This window comes from Bos taurus, chromosome 19, assembly GCF_002263795.3.
Source record: "Bos taurus isolate L1 Dominette 01449 registration number 42190680 breed Hereford chromosome 19, ARS-UCD2.0, whole genome shotgun sequence".
In the NCBI taxonomy this organism is placed as follows: domain Eukaryota; kingdom Metazoa; phylum Chordata; class Mammalia; order Artiodactyla; family Bovidae; genus Bos; species Bos taurus.
This window is the reverse complement of record NC_037346.1, coordinates 19,564,879-19,582,792: the sequence shown is the minus strand read 5'-3', so window position 1 is coordinate 19,582,792 and position 17,914 is coordinate 19,564,879.

Below are 17,914 nucleotides of genomic sequence, written 5' to 3'. Positions count from 1 at the left end.
ATTCCCCAGTCTCTGTGAATGCATTTTATTTTTCCACCTCGCTTGTTATTCTATTCTAATTTACATATTTCCTTTATCTCATTTTTGTTTTCCTATCTAAATTGCACCGTGTTGCCGAATGGATATCCTGTTTGTTATAGCAAATCCTTTGTACAACTAGGTAGAATATAAGTAATTAAAAGCAAAAATAATTCATGCTTTCATTAATTAATTCGGCCTTTAAAATCAGCACCTGTTAGAGGCTTAATACTATAGTAGATGAGGGGCAGATACAAATAAAATACATTTAAAGATTTATCACCTATCATATACCAGGTACTATGCCTGGGACCTTTCATGTCATCTGTTTCAATTTATGTTCAACAGCAATCTTACGACATAAATAATTAAGTGAGTTGGAATACATGAAAGCACTGAGCCCAGTGCCTGGTACAGTAAGTTCTAAATAAGTGGCAGCTATTCTTCTTATTAGGTATCATTATTCTCATTTTAAAAGAGGAAACTGTAGTTCTGAAAGATTACATTACATTGTTGGGAGAGTTTAATGAAAATAATGAACCAAGAGCCTGGCAGATATAGGTACAGTGGGCATTTGAGGTCTTTTGGGCTACCCAGAATCCATTTTCATTTCTTTTAGTAAAATGTTAGTGGAAGTGTTACTTGCTCACTTGTGTCGACTCTTTGTGACCCCATGGACAGAGGAGCCAATTCTCCAGGCAAAAATACTGGAGTGGGTAGCTATTCCCTTCTCTAGGGGATCTTCCCAACCCAGGGATTGAAACTGGGTCTCCTACAGTGTAGGCAGATTCTTTACCATCTGAGCCACCAAGGACTACCTTTTTATTTCTTTGGGGGGAACTCTACTCCCTAATGCATTTGTAGTTCATGTGCTCTGTGCCAGGATTTATTTCTCACTTCAGGGAAGAAGCATGTGACTCAAGCATGGCCAATCAGTGCTTTGAATTTACCTAACTACAGTAATTGGTTCAAGACTATACCATGTGACTCTGATTGGTCCAATTAAAGTGATCCTAGGATTTGTGTGGGCATTATTGAAAAGAGAATTATTTTCCTTATTGCTAGGCCCAGAGCCTGACCATGTGTATGATTGGAGTGTGGGCAGTCATACCTCTTCCTTCTCTGAGTGGAGAGTCCGTTTGAGAATGGAGCCAACAAGAGAATGTGGAGTCCAGGCTTTCCAGGTGGTACTAGTGGTAAAGAATCCTCAATGCAGGAGACGTAAGAGATGTGGGCTTGATCCCTGGTTCAGGAAGATCCCCTAGAGAAGGAAATGGTAACCCACTCCAGTATCTTTGCCTGGAGAATCCCATAGACAGAGCCCAGCGGGCTACAGTCCACAGGTCACAAAGAGTTGGACATGACTGAAGAGACTTAGCACGCGTGCACACAGAGATGGAGAGAGTGAAAATGGGTCCTGAAGATATTATTCCCCTGGGTCAAGCTACACCTGAAGCCCACTTGATCTGTTCCAGAGTAGTTTGCTTGCTTTACTGATATATTCCTTTAAAAAAATAAAATAAAATAAATTTAAACTGTTTGAGTTGGGTTTCAGTTACAACTAAAATGATCCTAATTTATTAAGGCATTCAGTAATATTTTGTTCCTTTTCTTTTTTCATCTAATAGACTTGCCCAGTGTCACAGTATTTGACACCGTGACAGTGTTTAAACCTGTTTCTGGCCCCAAAGGCCATGTATATCATGTTCCCTGAGACAGGAACTCGCACATAGCTGGGAACGAGACAGAGACAGATGAAATAGGTGGACGATGTGCCATGGGGGGGCAGCTTAGCCATTGTGTAAAAGCTGTGGGCAAGGGCTTCTGGAGCACTTTCCCTCCACACTCTCCTCCCCAGAATCTGTAAATGATCTGGGAGAAGCACAAATGCTGATTCACAGACATGCCAGCTGGCTCGGTGTGTTTCTACGCAAGGAGCTGATGCTTTCTTTCCCTGCTTATGTAAAGGTAAAATCTTGCCTAGAGCTGAGGCTGGATGAAACAGTCAGAGATATATCCATAGCGCTGGACTCCGACTCCCCATGTGACCTTTCTGGTTGAGTCATCTCCCTCCTGAGATGGGCTTTCTCATCTGTACAATGAAGCTTGGCAAATGAGGTACAAATGAGATCTCATAAATCATTAAGCCTGAAGGTTACTTCTGGGTAGCCCCACCCAGATAACTGCAGAACTGGGCCTCTCTCGCTGGTGTATCTGGGAGTCCTCGAGGGTGTCTGTGAACAAGCCCAGTCTTATACCATCTCCAGCTTCCTGGAAAGACCCTCTGCTTCCCCAGATCAGGGCATCGTGTTGCCTAGAGCTCCCTCAGTCCATGGCGTGTACTACCCCACTGCTCTGCACCTTTGATGAGGAAGGGAAGTCCTTTCTCCATGCCTTAAAAAAAAAAATTATTTGGCTGTGCTGGGTCTTAGTTGTGGTGTGATCTTTAGCTGTGGCATTTGAACTCTTAGCCAAGGCAGTTAGAATCTAGTTTCCCGAAAAAACCCCGGGCCCCTGCTTTGGGAGTGCAGAGTCTTCGCCCCTAGACCACCAGGGAAGTCCCCTGTTCCTGTTTCTTAAAGAGAGACTTTCCAGGGAGTTGTGTGCTTTTCAGGTCATGGTAAACCTATAGGAAAAGAGAGCCAGGCTGTGAACTATTGGGAGGCTCGATGAGGCCCTGGTTATGCAAGTTTTATTACTTTCCTTGCACCTCCCTGCCTAGGGACGTGCACCAAGCTACACATAGGAGGAAAGAGCCAGTGTCCCCACTCCAGTACAGCAGGCAGCACATTCAAAAGAAATAAGCCTGGTAAGACAAAATCCTGCCAGGGAGATGCTAACCCAGTTTTGACACTCTGGGCGGTGAAATCACATTCCTTTGCTTTTTTTTCCCCCAACACCGAGTGGCATGTGGGATCTTAGTTCCCCCACCAGGGATCGAATCTGTGCCCCCCGCAGTGGGAGCAGGGAGTCTTAACCACTGAACCACCAGGGAAGTCCCTCACAGTTCTAATAATGAGCTAGGTCCACCCCATTCAGGATACAAAGGTGATTCAAAGGTGGTGCTGGTACATATTTAAAAACTGGCTCTTCAGAAAAAAAATATATATATGCTTCTTATAAATTTGGTATAATTTAGTATAATTGATGTATAAGTTTATTCTAAAATTTTATTGCTAGAAAGGGTATGTAGCACACTATTCATAAAAAATAAAATACACAACGCTTCTTTGTAAATTCCATATAGTCTGTTGAATCTCACAATGCTTTTATTGACCTTTGTTGAAGTCTTGTATCCATAGTCCATAGTCCAACTATGGTTGCAATTCAATCGTGATTCGACAAAATCAGACTATGTATAAATGCTTGGTTATTATCCAGTTCAGCAAAGAAGGCACTCATGTCTCTAAACAAGTGAGTATAATTCCACTATGAACGTTGGTTGATATTTTCACTTATGTTAAGAAGTAAGACAAAAGAGAAACAACAAAGACATATATCAGAACTTCTGTTCATCAGTGATATAGAGACTCCTTTGCTGAGTCAGGTAGTAGTCTTTGAATGCTGGATGAGTATGTCCCCTACTTTTTGTACTCATCACAATGTCTCGATTATAAATAAAACATGGGTTTAAATTGAATCTGCATTATTAACATTTTCTCCATCATATTCTTGCCTATACAATCAACAATTTCCTCGGTATAAATCCTCCCACCATGGCTGATTTCAATTTACCAGTTTTAAGTCACTGAATGGGAAGGGATGCAAGATAGGAAAACGTTACGTATAATATTTCCACCAAACAGACTCAAGAGACATGAGTAACCTCAAGAGCATAGGTGCTTATAAAATGTAGTAAAATAATTAGAAAGTGGTGAGTTTTGAGTATATATTACCTTTGTTTTTATGTAATTTGTTTCACTATCAATATATATAATTAAAAAAAAATTTTTTGGCCACAGCACACAGTATGCAGGATTTTAGTTCCCCAACCAGGAATCAAATCCGAGCCCCCTGGAGTGGGAATGCAGAGTCCTAACCACTGGACTTCTAGGGAAGTCCCCTATACTTTAGTTTTTAATAATGGCTGTATTTAATAACCAGCTTGCAAAATTCCTGAAAATTTAACAATTGGCTTTTATGAACCAATACAAGCTGGCTCTGTCACCCCACTGCCAAGGAGAATGGCAGATCACACTCCTAGCTCAAACCACATTTGGTTAAGAGAACTAGATCAATCGCTCAGCATACTAACACCAGATGAACTTTTAAGGCCCGTTCTGCTTTCCTGGGTGATATTATTAGCCATGTGGCTGAAGGGGTCATTCTGAGTAGCTGTCCATCCTCCAAGCCAGTGTTTCCAGCCCTGCATCAGCAGCTTCAGCATAACCCCAAGCATTTTGGAAATACAAATTTTCAGGGCCCTTGCCAACCTACCGAACTGAACTATCCTCAGAGCTTCTGGGGATATTGCCCTGCTACCTGCTCCTGAAGTGTCAGATGCAAGTTCCAGGTGTTTCTGATGTACCCTCAATTTGATGTTCTTTTCTGGGGACAATGGGAATCCCAGGTGGCACAGTGGTAAAGAATTCACCTGTCAATGCAGGGGACGCGAGAGATGTGGGTTTGATTCCTGGGTTGGGAAGATCCCTTGGAGGAGGAAGTGGGGACTACGGTTTGAGGAGTCTTGCTCTTTGGTGTGTCCCACATTATTCTTGCCCCATATTGTTGATGATGGAGTTTCAGCTTTTCAGTTCAGAACCTTTGTTATTTCTTGGTGTGCTCAAAGCAAAGCGATTATGAAAAGAGTTATCGTCACTTGGTTCCCATGCAAGGTTACACCTCCATCCAATATGCTTTGTAAAATGGTGCAGTGGGACAGGTGTTTCTCTAGCTTCTGTACCCCAGGGCTCAGTGCTTACATGATCTCGGTGATCAGTATTCTCTGGTGCTGTGAACACAGCAGGGGCAGTTTATTTTCATTTAATTAATTAGTTTATTTATGGCTGTGCTGGGTCTTCATTATGGCGCAGCGGCTCTTGGTTACAGCACATGGGCTTTTCTCTAGTTGTAGCAGCAGGGCTTAGTTGGCCCACCACTTGTGGGGTCTTAGTTCCCCAACCAGGGATTGAATCCCTGTCCTCTGCATTGGAAGGCAGATTCTTAACCTTTGGACCACCAGGGAAGTCCCAAGCCCGGGCACTTAAAATTGCTTTTAGTTAGGAGCAGGGCTTCCTGCTTTGACTGGGAGCTTAATGTAGCTGCCCCATTTGTGCTGTCCCATGACACTGACTCTGATATAAAATTAAACATTCCTCCTTTCCTGTAAATTAGCTGAAGTGACAGAAATCCAGGGTCAAGTGGACATAAACAATAAATAATTTTATTTTTCATAACTGAAGTCTATGGGCTTTGGAATTGGTTGGTTTAGAGGCTCAGGATCAGCATCATGGACCCAAGTTCTTTTTCTCTCTCTGCCAGGCCAGTCTCCACATCGGTTCACCTTTAGGTTGTTAGGAAGATGGGTGCAGTGGTTCCAGCCATCACACTGAGAGCACAAACTCCAGAGCGGGGGTTACTGACTGGGCTCTATGGACAAACCCAGGGAGCCGTGAACTGAGTGGGAAAAGAATCACATCACTAACCTCTAACTGCAATTTGATGTTTCCTTCAATTATGAGTGTAGGCAACAAACTATAGTAGCATAGTGGACTGTGGCTTTGCCATCAATAGAAATCACATGTATTTTCACATATAGTTGTGAATATACTGTGAAATGTTATTTATTTTAACCCCACTTTGAAGTTATATAGTCATCAGACCCATCACTAGATCTTGATATTGAATATATTAATAAAATATCACATATATCATAAATACTGTTTTAATATTTTAATAACATTACATTATAATTGTTTGCATGTGATTTATTTTATGTATTTAAAAATATTGTTCTAAAAAGGGGTCCAAAAAATTCACCTGACTGCCAAAGGGATCCTGGAACCCCAAAATTTTTTTTAAAGTTGGAGAATCCCTACTGTGGAAGAAGAAATGAGACCATCTCCTCCTATCTTTCTGGTGTTTCTCTCAAGAAATAGTGCATTTCATTGGCTGGAACTGGATCACATGACATCCTTGAGCCAATTATTGTGAAGGGAAATGGAATTACCTTGGATCAGTCAGGTCCACTCTTGGTCAGAGCCCATGGTCAGCTTTCCCTGAGGCATGGAGCTACTTGGAGCAGAGTGGATATGAGGACAAATCTGGGCTCTGATAGGAAAGAGGGAGGGGAGAATGGATGCTGGATAGTCCCTCAGGTGCTGTGGGTCAGGTGTAGCTCAGATCTTCATTGCTCTCTGCTGCATATCAGAAGGATAAGACTAAGATAAAAACACTTGGCAAGATGGGCTTTTTTCCCTTTCCAGAAAGTTTCCAGAGGAAGGCATGCATATGTTGAGTCTTAGAGAATGAATAAGACTTGGCCAGGAGGTAGATGGAAAATTATTCCAGAATGTGGAAATAGTATGCACAAAGGCTGGAGACATGAGAAGGCATGTTGTGTTCTGGGAACTACAAGTCTTCAATATCTGGTAAGAAAGGGAATGGCAAGAAAAGAAGCTGGTGAGAGGAGTGGGGCACCAACAAGAAGGGCATTGGGTGCCAAGGTTGGGGTTAGAATTCTGTCCTGGAGAAGGCAGGTCATGTCTGAGGGACTTTAAACAGAGCAGTGACATGATCTTATTTTGTTTTTCTTCCTGCAAACTCATTCTGATTATAGATAGAACAGATAAAAGGGAGCAAGCCTGGAGGCAGAGAGGCCACTTAGGAGCCTGTTGTTAAATCAGAGGAGAGAAAGTGGTCTGAATGAAAGTGGAACTGGTGGGGCTGGAGAAGGATGAATGGCCCTGATGGGACATAGGGGGCTGGTTGCATGTGGGATGAGGGTGGTGGTGAGGGAAACAGACAAGACTCAGGTGACCCCCACTTTTGTGACCTGAGCCAATGGTGGCTGGTGGAACCATTCACTGAACAGGAGACAGGAGGAAGTGTAGTTGGGGGCAAGCAGAGATCAGAGTAGATGATGAGATCATCGGTTCAGAATTAAACACATTGTGATATAATTTTGGCTCCTTCTGGTCTTGGCATTCCCTATTCTTGTACTTTCCCTGAAAGCTTGAAACCTCCATGACTTTTCCACGAGAACCATGATGCTGAAAGCCCCGAGATCTTTGTAGAAATAGGAAGATCTGGTTGGAGAAGGGATGACACTTGGTTCGCTGCTCCAAAGACTCACTGAAACAATACAACCACTAATTCTGTCTCCTAGTACACCAGGAAATGGAAGCTTTGCAGGAAAACCAAGTTGTATTATAATTATGGGCTTTTCAATAAGCATCATGGGTGATATTTAGCACCAAACAATGAGGTGTTGAAGACCTTACTGCTTTTGGTCCTGTTCATCGAGTAAAATCAGACTCAGCAGAATTCAGGGACTTTTAAATAGATTTGGAAAGTGGCTCTGAGCCAAGGTGCCTGCCACTTGACAGAGTAAATTATCAAGGCAATAAGAGGCTGAAACTTCAGCCTGGGGAAATGGTTAATTGCTTTGCCCTCTAGTTATTGTTTCCATCCTATGCTTACTGCAGAGGGTAGCCTTCCAAGAGAGGGGCTGTAAATTTCATAACGGGCGGGGGTGGGGAGAACCTATATTGAGGTGGGGTTGAGGCAGGAAAGGCAAGCAGTTATTGATGCCAAGGTTAATTATCAATCCTGGAAAACATGAGCTTTTTTAGGCAGTGCTGTCTCTCAGCACCCTTCCTTCCATTTTGGCTTCTTCCTGTGTTCTCAGTTCCCTTTGCACGTAGTCACATGTACCCATCAGCCAGCATCCACACGGGAGAACCCAGTCTACAAAACCTTGGGCTGGCTATTGTTTTAGATGCTTGTATGCCCACAGGGTCTGTAGACTTGGACGTTATTAGTCCAAGTCCTATAAAGAGGTTGCCTGAGCCTGGAAGGGAGGGGAGTTTGGCAAGAATGGATACATGTATATGTATGGCTGAGTCCCTTTGCTGTTCACCTGAAACTATCACAATATTGTTAATTGGCTATGTGCTGTGCTGTGCTTAATCGCTCAGTCGCATCTGACTGTTGGCAACTCCTGGGGTTATAGCCCACCAAGTTCCTCTGTCCATCGGGATTCTCCAGTCAAGAATACTGGAGTGGGTTGCCACGCCCTCCTCCAGGGATCTTCCTGACCCAGAGATCAAACCCAGGATCTCCTGCATTGTGGGCAGATTCTTTACAGGTTAAGCTACCAGGAAAACCCTAACTGGCTATACCCCAATTCAAAATTAAAAGTTAAAAAATAAATGAATAAAATAAAAAGAAAAAGAGGACGCCCGGCTTGAAGAAGCAAATTTCAGGAAGCAGTAGATAACTATTGATTTCATACACCCCACACCCCTGCCCCACTCTGTCTGGGACTCCTGTAGTGATTACTATTGCTTAATCTCTTGTCCTGGGTTTTGAGATGGACAGAATGTATTAGTGATGTCGGCCCTGTTCTTAGGAGCCGACAGGCAAAGGCTGGCAGCCTTCACATGACTTGGGCTGTTGGGGCGGGGGTGGAAGTGGCTGCTGCTGCTGCCGCTGGTGCGGGTGTTACCTGGTGGGTGGGGTGGTGGAGAGACAGGTGGGCTCTTTCGCATGCTGAGCTTTTGTGAAGGCGTTTTGTGCTTGGGAGCTGTTTGTGTCTTCGCCTTGCAAGCTGTTGGATGCCTCTGCTCCAACCGAGGCCAATTCCCCAGCATGTGGCTCTGCTCAAGTGCTGCCTTAGGAAGTGCGCCCCTTGCAACCAGGCTTGGCCCCCCTGGGACTCTCTCTCCATCATGCACTTTCTGGCAGGGAGCAGGCATGCAGACAGCGAGGGCTGTTCTGATAGCGCTGGCACCAGGAGCCAGGGATGCAGAAGTACCTGAATCGAGGGATCAAGTCACAGGAGGTCAACTCTGGGCTGGGCTGGCAGCAGGCCCCAGAGTCCAGGGGTCAGAGAGGGGGTTGGAGGGTGCTGCCAGCAGCGGGAGTGTGAACTCTGCTCCACGGGCTGAGACCACGTGCCCTGCCTCACTGGCCCTGCCTGTGAAGTGGGCTGTTATAGCTGGAAGACCGGTGATCTGCAGCTGAACCTGGTGTGATTCAGATGAGGGTGGAGGTACCAGACCATCAATTCTCAAAGCCCATTCCACTGGACATTCATATAACCTAAAAAAGGTGAAAGCATTCTGGGATTATATAAATTGAAGAAACACTGAGTTAAAGGGAAATCTCTTTACTGAAAAACTGCTCAAACTTATAATTTACTAAAGACTAGAGTAAACCTTTAGGCAGGGATTAGGGTATAAAATGTTTGGCTGTGAAAATTCTCTTGTAGCATCTCTTGGTGGGGAGGGTTCCCTAGACCCTGCTTTGGGAAACACTGCCTATGCTTTCCTTGCATACTGAGTTTATGTGACCAGGCTGGGTGCTGAGATCCTGGTACCAGGGTGGTGGATTTTGAATCCAGCTATTGGTGGGGCTACAATTCTAGGCCTTTAACTTTGGTATTTCTTGCAATATCAGTTGTGCAATATCAATGTATCTGAGAGATTCTCTTGGGAACCCAGACCTCTTGACATTAACAATAGACTAAAGAGGGACTTCCCTGGTGGTCCAATGGCTAAGTCTCTGCACTCCTGGTGCAGGGGGCCCAGGTTTGACATGATCCTTGGTCAGGGAGCTGGATCCCACATGCCACAACTGAGTTCGCATGCCACAACTCAAGAGCCCACATGCTGCGACTAAGACCAGGTGCAGCCAAATAGATAAATAAACATTAAAACAACAGCAATTGTTGCCCCTGCCCCCAAGACTGAAGATTTTAAGCTGCTTAGCTCCGAGTTGGGAAGGTGAGGTCATGCAGTAGGAGTAGCTAAGAGGTGCCTGCCTGTGTTTGTGGTGGATGCCTCTGTGGCAATAACCTCTGACCTGAATAGTAGAGAGGGCAGAATCAGTGTGGAGATGAGCCTGCAGAGAGGTCAAAGTCACTGTCACAGGCCAAAGTCAGAGGGAGCAAGGTGTAGCTATAACAAACCGGGCTCTACAGTTGGCAAGACCTCATTCAGACCCTTGCTCAAGTCTTCACTGGATGTGAAAGTCATGCAAGTTTCTTAACCATTCTGAACCTGTTTTCATATATTTTTTTTTTTTTTAGTCGCACAGTCATGTCCGACTCTTTGCAATCCCATGGACTGTAGCCTGACCCGCTCCTCTATCCATGGAATTCTCCAGGCAAGAATACTGGAGTGGGTTGCCACTTCCTTCTCCAGGGGATCTTCCTGATCCAAGGATTGAACCTGGGTCTCCTGCGTTGCAGGCAGATTCTTTACCAACTGAGCCACTAGGGAAATGGGTTTAATAATAGATCTACCTTCCAGGGTATTTGTAAGGAATAAATGAAACAGTACCTGACCAATATCTGACCAGCTACAAATCAGGAGCTCAACCAATGTCTTTTTTAAAAGTTCTGGGCTTCCCTGGTGGTCCAGTGGTTAAAGAATCTGCTTTGCAATGTAAGGGACACTGATTAGACTGCCAGTCCTGAAAGATCCCACAGGCCACGAAGCAACTAAGCCCATGGGCCACGTCTGCTGAACCTGCACTCTAGAGCCCACGATCCACAACGCGATGCAAGTACTGAAGCCCTTTCGACTAAAGCCTATACTCTGCAACAAGAGAAACCACTGCAATGAGAAGCCCGCCCACTGCAACAAAGAGTAGCCCCCGCTTGCCACAACTAAAGAAAGCCCGTGTGCAGCAAAGAAGACCCACTATAGCCAAAAAATAAATAAATAAAAAGTTCTGATAGAGGGAGAAATAAGTCCGCTGACAGAAGGGACTAGGGAACGGATGTGCACTGCTGTACACTGAAGCAGGCAGAGAATAGTGTTGATGGGTGGATGAATGGATGGAGTTACCTTGGTGCACTCAGGATGGGTGAGTTGAAGGAGAGAGGTGTATAGAATTAGCTTTCTGCTTCTGCAACTTGCGCTGACCTGGCTTCAACTTGGCTTTGCTATCACTGGTCAGTGTACAGATGGGAGAAAATCATCGACATACATAGTCCACTCTGACCTGTGCCATTTGGAGTCTAGAATCCCTTGACTTGCCAGGGTGGTTCTGCAGCTGGGCTAGGGAATTGGGGTGCGGTCCCTGTCACTGGAGGGCTGGCATCAACTCATCAGAGGGAAATAAAATGTCAGTGGCATTTTGGGATACCTGGAACCTAGTGACCCAAACCATGAGGTCAGCTATTCACCCTCTGGCTGTCTAGTCCCATCTCCGGAGGTGACTCACATCCTAATGGGGGGAGGAGGGGAGGTGACAAGCAGCTGCTTCTCCTCCTCTCTGTGTGTGGCATCGCCTCCAGGCCAGGCACAGGTAATTTGAGGAAATGATCTGAGGGTTCAGGTGAGGCCTGAACGTGGTGAAGCTGCTTGAGCTACAGGACAGGAATCAGGGGAGGAGCTGGGCAGTGAGTGATTAAGGCCACACCCAGCCCATTTCTAAGAGCATCCTCCTTGATATAGAAAGGCTTCCTGGCCAATCCCTGCCTGGTTCTCTGAGGGGCAATAGGTGAGGTGAGGGGGCTGGCTGGGCTGTTTAGTCTGGTCTCCAGAGGGGCATACTCAAAGGGGTTCTTTCTGGGTTGCAAGATATGGGTCAGGCAGTGCTCAAATCAAACCAGAAATAGCATCAATAGCCAACCTATCATTGATGAACCTTTCCACATACTGACTCACTGAATCCTAATAACCCTATGTGGTAGGTTTTCTCATAAACCCAATTTTACAAATGGAGAAACTGAGCCAAGGACATGTTGAGTCACTTGTTAGAGGTCCTATTGGTGAACCCAACCAGTATAGCTCCAGAGTTTAGGTGCTGAAGCACCGCACTCCCATAGGATTCAACAGAAATGGAATTCAGTGGTGGGTGAGGTGAGATGCATGGAAAAAAGTATGCTCTCCTCATCTGGCTTGGTCTGAGCTCTGGGTGACAGGGTTGTGGTGGGCAGCTGGCTCACGAATGAGATCAAGCCAGAGCTGAGTATCTTAAGTTCTATGGTCTTACAGACTGAAGCCAAGAACCACAGAAACAGCTCAGATATATGTTACTGAGTAAGTTGCCTCTGGTTTTGCCAGTATGTATTGCCCCAGCTTCATGAATGATATTTGGGGGATGGAGGTAAGCTTTTCTCCTGGTCCTGTACCTGCTCTCAGGCACTTCATGGCTAAGAGGATTCTAGTTTCCGGGAAGGAGGAAAAGAGCCCTGGCTTTAAAACTGTACCAGCTTGGCTGGGCTTGAAATCCAGCTCTAAACTGTAGTAACTGTGTGACTTTGGCAAAGTTATTTAAGCTCTCTGAGCCTCATCTGTAAAACAGGGATAGTAATATGTACCTCATAGTGTTATTTTTTAAATGGACAAGCAGCTGATTAACTATTCATAGCATTATTATGAAGATTAAATGAGATGATGAATGCACATTATACAGTGCCTGGGGCATGGTAGGTGCTTAGTGTAAGTATCCCCCCCCCACCCTGACACTTGCTTTCTTCTCCCTCTTTCCTGGAAAAATATGGCTCTTTGTGGTTAAAAAAAAAAAAAAGGCAAGAAAAGGGCAGTGCAGCTGCAGGGCCTGTGGTCTTCCTCAAATGCCTATGGCAGGACTTCCCTGCTGGGCCAAGGTTAAGAATCGCCTTCCAATAAAGGGGACTCAGGTTCAATCCCTGGTCAGGGAACTAAGACCCCATGTGCGGCGGGGCCGCTAAGCCCACGGGCCACAGCTACTGAGCTTGCAAGCTACAGCTAGAGAAAAGCCCTCCTGCTGGAACTAGAGAAGCCTGCGCACCACAAAGAAAGATCCTGCTCGCCGCAACTAAGACCAACACAGCCAAATACATGCATACATACATAAATGAATAATTTTTAAAAAGATGCCTATGGCAAAGGACAAAATGATTTCTGCTCCTAGTTGTGCTTGGGGAGGACCAGAGTACAAACAGAAACCCACTGGCCCCGCCTGGCTGCCCTTATGTGGTCACGACCACCGTGGCATGGATTCTGCCCCAAGGCTTGGCACTAGAGACTACACACAGTCAGAATGGCACTGAGGGGGGCCTGAAGAACATCTGGGACCCCGGGCACCTTCAAGAGGGCTGAGACCAGAGGAGGACAGGATGGTGACCCCCACCTGGCAGGATGGCCAGCCTGTTCCCTGGGCAGCAGCCAGCAGTGGGGTCCTGGGCTCAGCCCACTCCCTACCTTCTCTTTCCTTCCCTGGAAAAAAACAAATCAGTGACGTTATCCCATAAGATGTTCAACTTGCACCCTGAGCCACCAGGGAAGAAAAAGGCTACATAGAGAAGGCAGATGGAATGCATTCATTCATTCATTCATTCACTCCTTCCACTAACATTTATGAAGCACCTCTTTCCTCCATATGTGTCTCAGGCCATAAGGCTACTTATAGAAGCCTCACTTCACAAACAGCGCACTTACTAGCAGCGTGGCCTTCACCAACTCAACTTCTCTGGCCATCAGTTTTTTTTCAGCTGTGTGATGGGTAAGAAGACACCTACCTGGTATGTGGCAGGTACTCAATAAATATTGTCTCTCTTTCTCCCTCTACCGCCCTCTTCCTTCCCAAATGTCTGCTGAGAGAGGGAGCACCCAAGGCCGTCAGCACTCATTTACATGTGATTTTGTATAAATCTGGCGTGTCTTTTAGCTGGGGCGGTAGAACCGCTGCCAGAGGCTCACTTTTGTCTTTACTTCCTCTGCTAACCGTGTCTGTTTCAGTTACCTTTTTTTTTTAATTTATTTTTTTGGCTGTGTCGGGTCCTAACTGTGGCACTTGGGATCCTTTGTGGTGGGACGTGGACTCTCTAGTTGTGCCTCAGCTTACTTGCTTCCTGGCACGTGGGATCTTAGTTCCCCAGCCAGGGACCAAACCTGTGTCTTCTGTATTGCAAGGCTTTTCTTAACTTCTGGACCACCAGGGAAGTCCCTGCTTCAGTTGTTTATCGCTGCAAAATGAATCATCCCCCAAAGCAGTGGCTTAAAACAACAGTCATTTTATTATAACATCTCATGGTTCTATAGATGAACTAGATTTGGAAAGGTGGTTCTCACTCAGGATCCCTTGGACAACTGCAGTCAAATAGTAGCAGGATCGGGAGTCATTTCAAAGGCTTTCTCACTCTCATGACTGGCATTGATCCTGGCTGTTGGCTAGGATCTCAGCGGGGGCTGTCACCCAGGCACCTATAATGTTGCCTCTCCATGTGGTCTGGGCTTCCTCACAGCATGGCAGCTGGGTTCCAAGAGAACCAGGGGGAATCAACAGTATTACTTCTGCCATAGTCACAAGTCTGCCTAGATTATAGTGGAGGAATTAGAGACCCTGTCTCTCAGTAGGGGAATGATCAGCTTTCAAGTTGTAAGAACATGTGGGATGGGAGATCTTGTGGCAGTCATCTTGGAGGTACAGTCTGCAGCACTGCCCAACCAGGAAGGGTATTTAGAAGGAAGGCTTGTGGCTGGGCTCCCGGGGGTGAAGTTGCTGGTGCACAGACAAGCACAGGTCCCTTGAGAAGAGGTTTTGAGTATAAGATCAGTGGGGTTGGGAGGGTGCGGGGGGGCAGTTTAATTACTACCAAGGTAATTCTTGAAACTTTGGGATTCCAGAATTGGATCAGATTTCCCCACAGGGCAGTGGAGCAGAAAAGGAGGAAAGGAAGAACAACAGAGCCTGACATTAGGACTTAGGTTTAAGAAAGAGCATCTCATGTTTTCCCGTTTATGGCCTGGTCTTCCTCCAGGGGATGCTACTTAAGCTACTTGAGGAAGGCCCTGGCGACTCGCCTGATGGAGAGCTACACTGGGGTCAGAGTTCAGTGGGCACTGACTCTGGCTCCAGATAAGGTGGCGTCAGCCTTCTCCTAGCTACTCCTCAGCATCGGGAGGCATTAGGTTGGTCTCCTCTCTGATAGGCCTGGGACAAGCCTCCCACCTGCATAAACAGAAATAACCACACAAGTCCACACCATTCCACCTGCTTCTAAAGACTAAATAAATATGAGAGTGAGTTTGGAATTACTCTTTAAAAAAATAATTCTCCAGGCAGAAATAGAAACGCAGTCTATGGAAATATACATGATCACTCTCCATGGAAAGTAGAGGAGCTCTCCCTGTTCCACCTCCCTGTGAATGAAGCAGAGATGGATCTACTGAAATCAAATGTATAAATTATACATGGATGGGAACAGGCCACAGCATAAGGTGTCTGGTGGGGTGCTGATGGAAATGAGAATGAGGCTTGAAAGATCAATTCTGCTTTTGACTCAGCTCCAGTTCTGCTGATGTCTCTGGGCCTGCCTGGCAGAAATACCCTGACTTATCAAATTAGAAAATCCCCTCAGCCCCAAGCCTTTGGAACATGCACCTTCAAAGTAATTGCTAATGTTTTGGATGATGTTTCTGTGCATCACCGGGAATAATAAAAAGGCAGTAAAAGTTTGAAGGCCATATTTTTGTTGCCTGATGGCTGATGTAAATCAAACCCACCTCTTCAAAGGGATAGACAGAAAGTTTTATGGTGTGGCTGTAGCCTGCCAAGGAAAAGAGGGGATGCTGACTTCTGGGGACAGTGTTATTTGCAATCCAGCCATCACTGGGTGACCCTCAGCCTGTCAACCCTCAGTTGACCACTCTGGGCATTTTGCTCTTCCATCTGTGTATCCCTTCCTTGATTCAGTTATATATTCAGTTAACTTCATGAGCTCAGAGTATGTGCCAGACACTGGGCTATATGCACACATTTGGTGCTTAAGAAATAGAATCGACACAAAGATGAATATAGCAAATGCCTGTCTTCAAGAAGTTCCATGTCATAGAAACATAAACAGATAGGTTTCAAAATCAGCTTGTTAGTATTAAACCAAAGTGCTCTGACTAGAGGGTTTGAAGATGGATAGGTCTATAAAGGAACAGAGATTGTTTTGCCTGACAAAGAGGATTATTCCCTACTAATGATCATCTGGCCAGAGCTTCACAAGGCGTCCTCAGAGAGTCTTTAAGATGACCTCTGCTGAGAAAGTAGAAGAGGGAAGAAGCTGAGACTGTGGCAGGAGCTATTTAGGTGAAGTAAACCAGAACTTGACCGTGCATTTTGTAGGTGGACGAGGGAGATGGCCACAGCTGACACGGTTCCATGAAGTCACTGAGCTTCTCTGTATCTCCAGGTCCTTGCATGGGGCCTGGCTCAAAGAAAGGGCCATTTTTCTTTAACAAATGAATAAACAAATGATCTGTTACCTGATGTTATTTCAGGATAGAGCAGATCCTGGCCTGCTTGTTCAAGGAAGGTAGACACTTAGCTGGCAGGAGAGCAATGTCTGTCATCCTTCTCTGCTTTTGATGTTGTTATTTTATACCCATTGAATGGATGGCTCACTCCCTGTTTTTTTACTGTTAGAGTGTAATTGCTTTATAATGTTGTTAGTTTCTGCCATACAGCACGGTGAATCAGCTGTAAGTATACATATATTCCCTCCTTCCTGAGCTTCCCTCCCACCTTCCCCCCTACCTCCCACCCCTCTAGGTCATCACAGAGCACCAAGCTGAGCAACCTGTGCTATTCAGCAGCTTCTCACTAGCTATCTGTTTTACACATGGGAGTGTATATGGCATTGCTACTTTCTCAATTTGTCCCATCCTCTCCTTCCCCACCTGTGTCCACAAATCCATTCTCTACATCTGTGTCTCTATTTCTGCCCTGCAAACAGGTTCATTGGTACATTTTTCTAGATTTCATATATATATGTTAATATACAATATTTGTTTTTCTCTTTCTGACTTCACTCTGTATGGCAGACTCCAGGTCCATCCACATCACTACAAACGACACCCATCACTCCCTTTTTAAAATGATGCTATTCTGGATATATTCTGGATATAAAAATATACAGCAAAGCATGTATATCTTAACTGAGCAGCTCAGTGAATTTTTACATATATCTACACCAGTAAACCACCCACAGATCAAGATAGAGAATATTTCCTGCTCCCTGCAAGGCTCCTCCACGCCCTGCAGGGGAAATCGCTTCTCTGACATCTTTGCTAATTCTTTCTGTAGATTCTACCTCCATATTCCCACCCTTCATGAAAAGGAAAAAAAAAAAAAAAAATTGAAAGGTAAATCTGTCTTCAATCTAGGGGAAAAATTAACAAGTTGATGTTTCCTTCCTGACATTAGAAAATCAGTAAATGTCAGCTCAGGCAGGGGGTTGGTGTCTGGAGGTCAAGAGCTCCTCACCTTTTCCAGAAGTAGAATTCCTTCTCAACATCTGTTTATTCCAAAGATCCCAAATAAGAAGAACGGTTGCCTTTTTAGTGTCTTTTTGATTAAGAAAATAACCACCGGGGGTTTCCAGGGGCTGAAGAAGTGTTTCATGGCTAGAGTTTATTTTGGGATGATGAAAAAGTTCTGGAGATGGATGATGGTGTTGGTTGTACAGCAGTATGAATGTACTCACTGCCACTGAATTGTATAGTTATAAACGGCTAAGATGGTATATGTTGTAAATATTATAACATATTATAAAATACGTTTGTGTATTTTACCACAATAAAAAAATTAAAAAGATAAAGTAGCATTAAAAAAAATTTTTTTTTCCCAAGCCATGAAGCATGTGGGATCCTAGTTCCCTGACCAGGGATTGAACCTGTGCCCTCTGCAGTGAAGTGTGGAGTCTTAACCACTGGACTGCCAGGGAACTCCCATAAAGTATCATTAA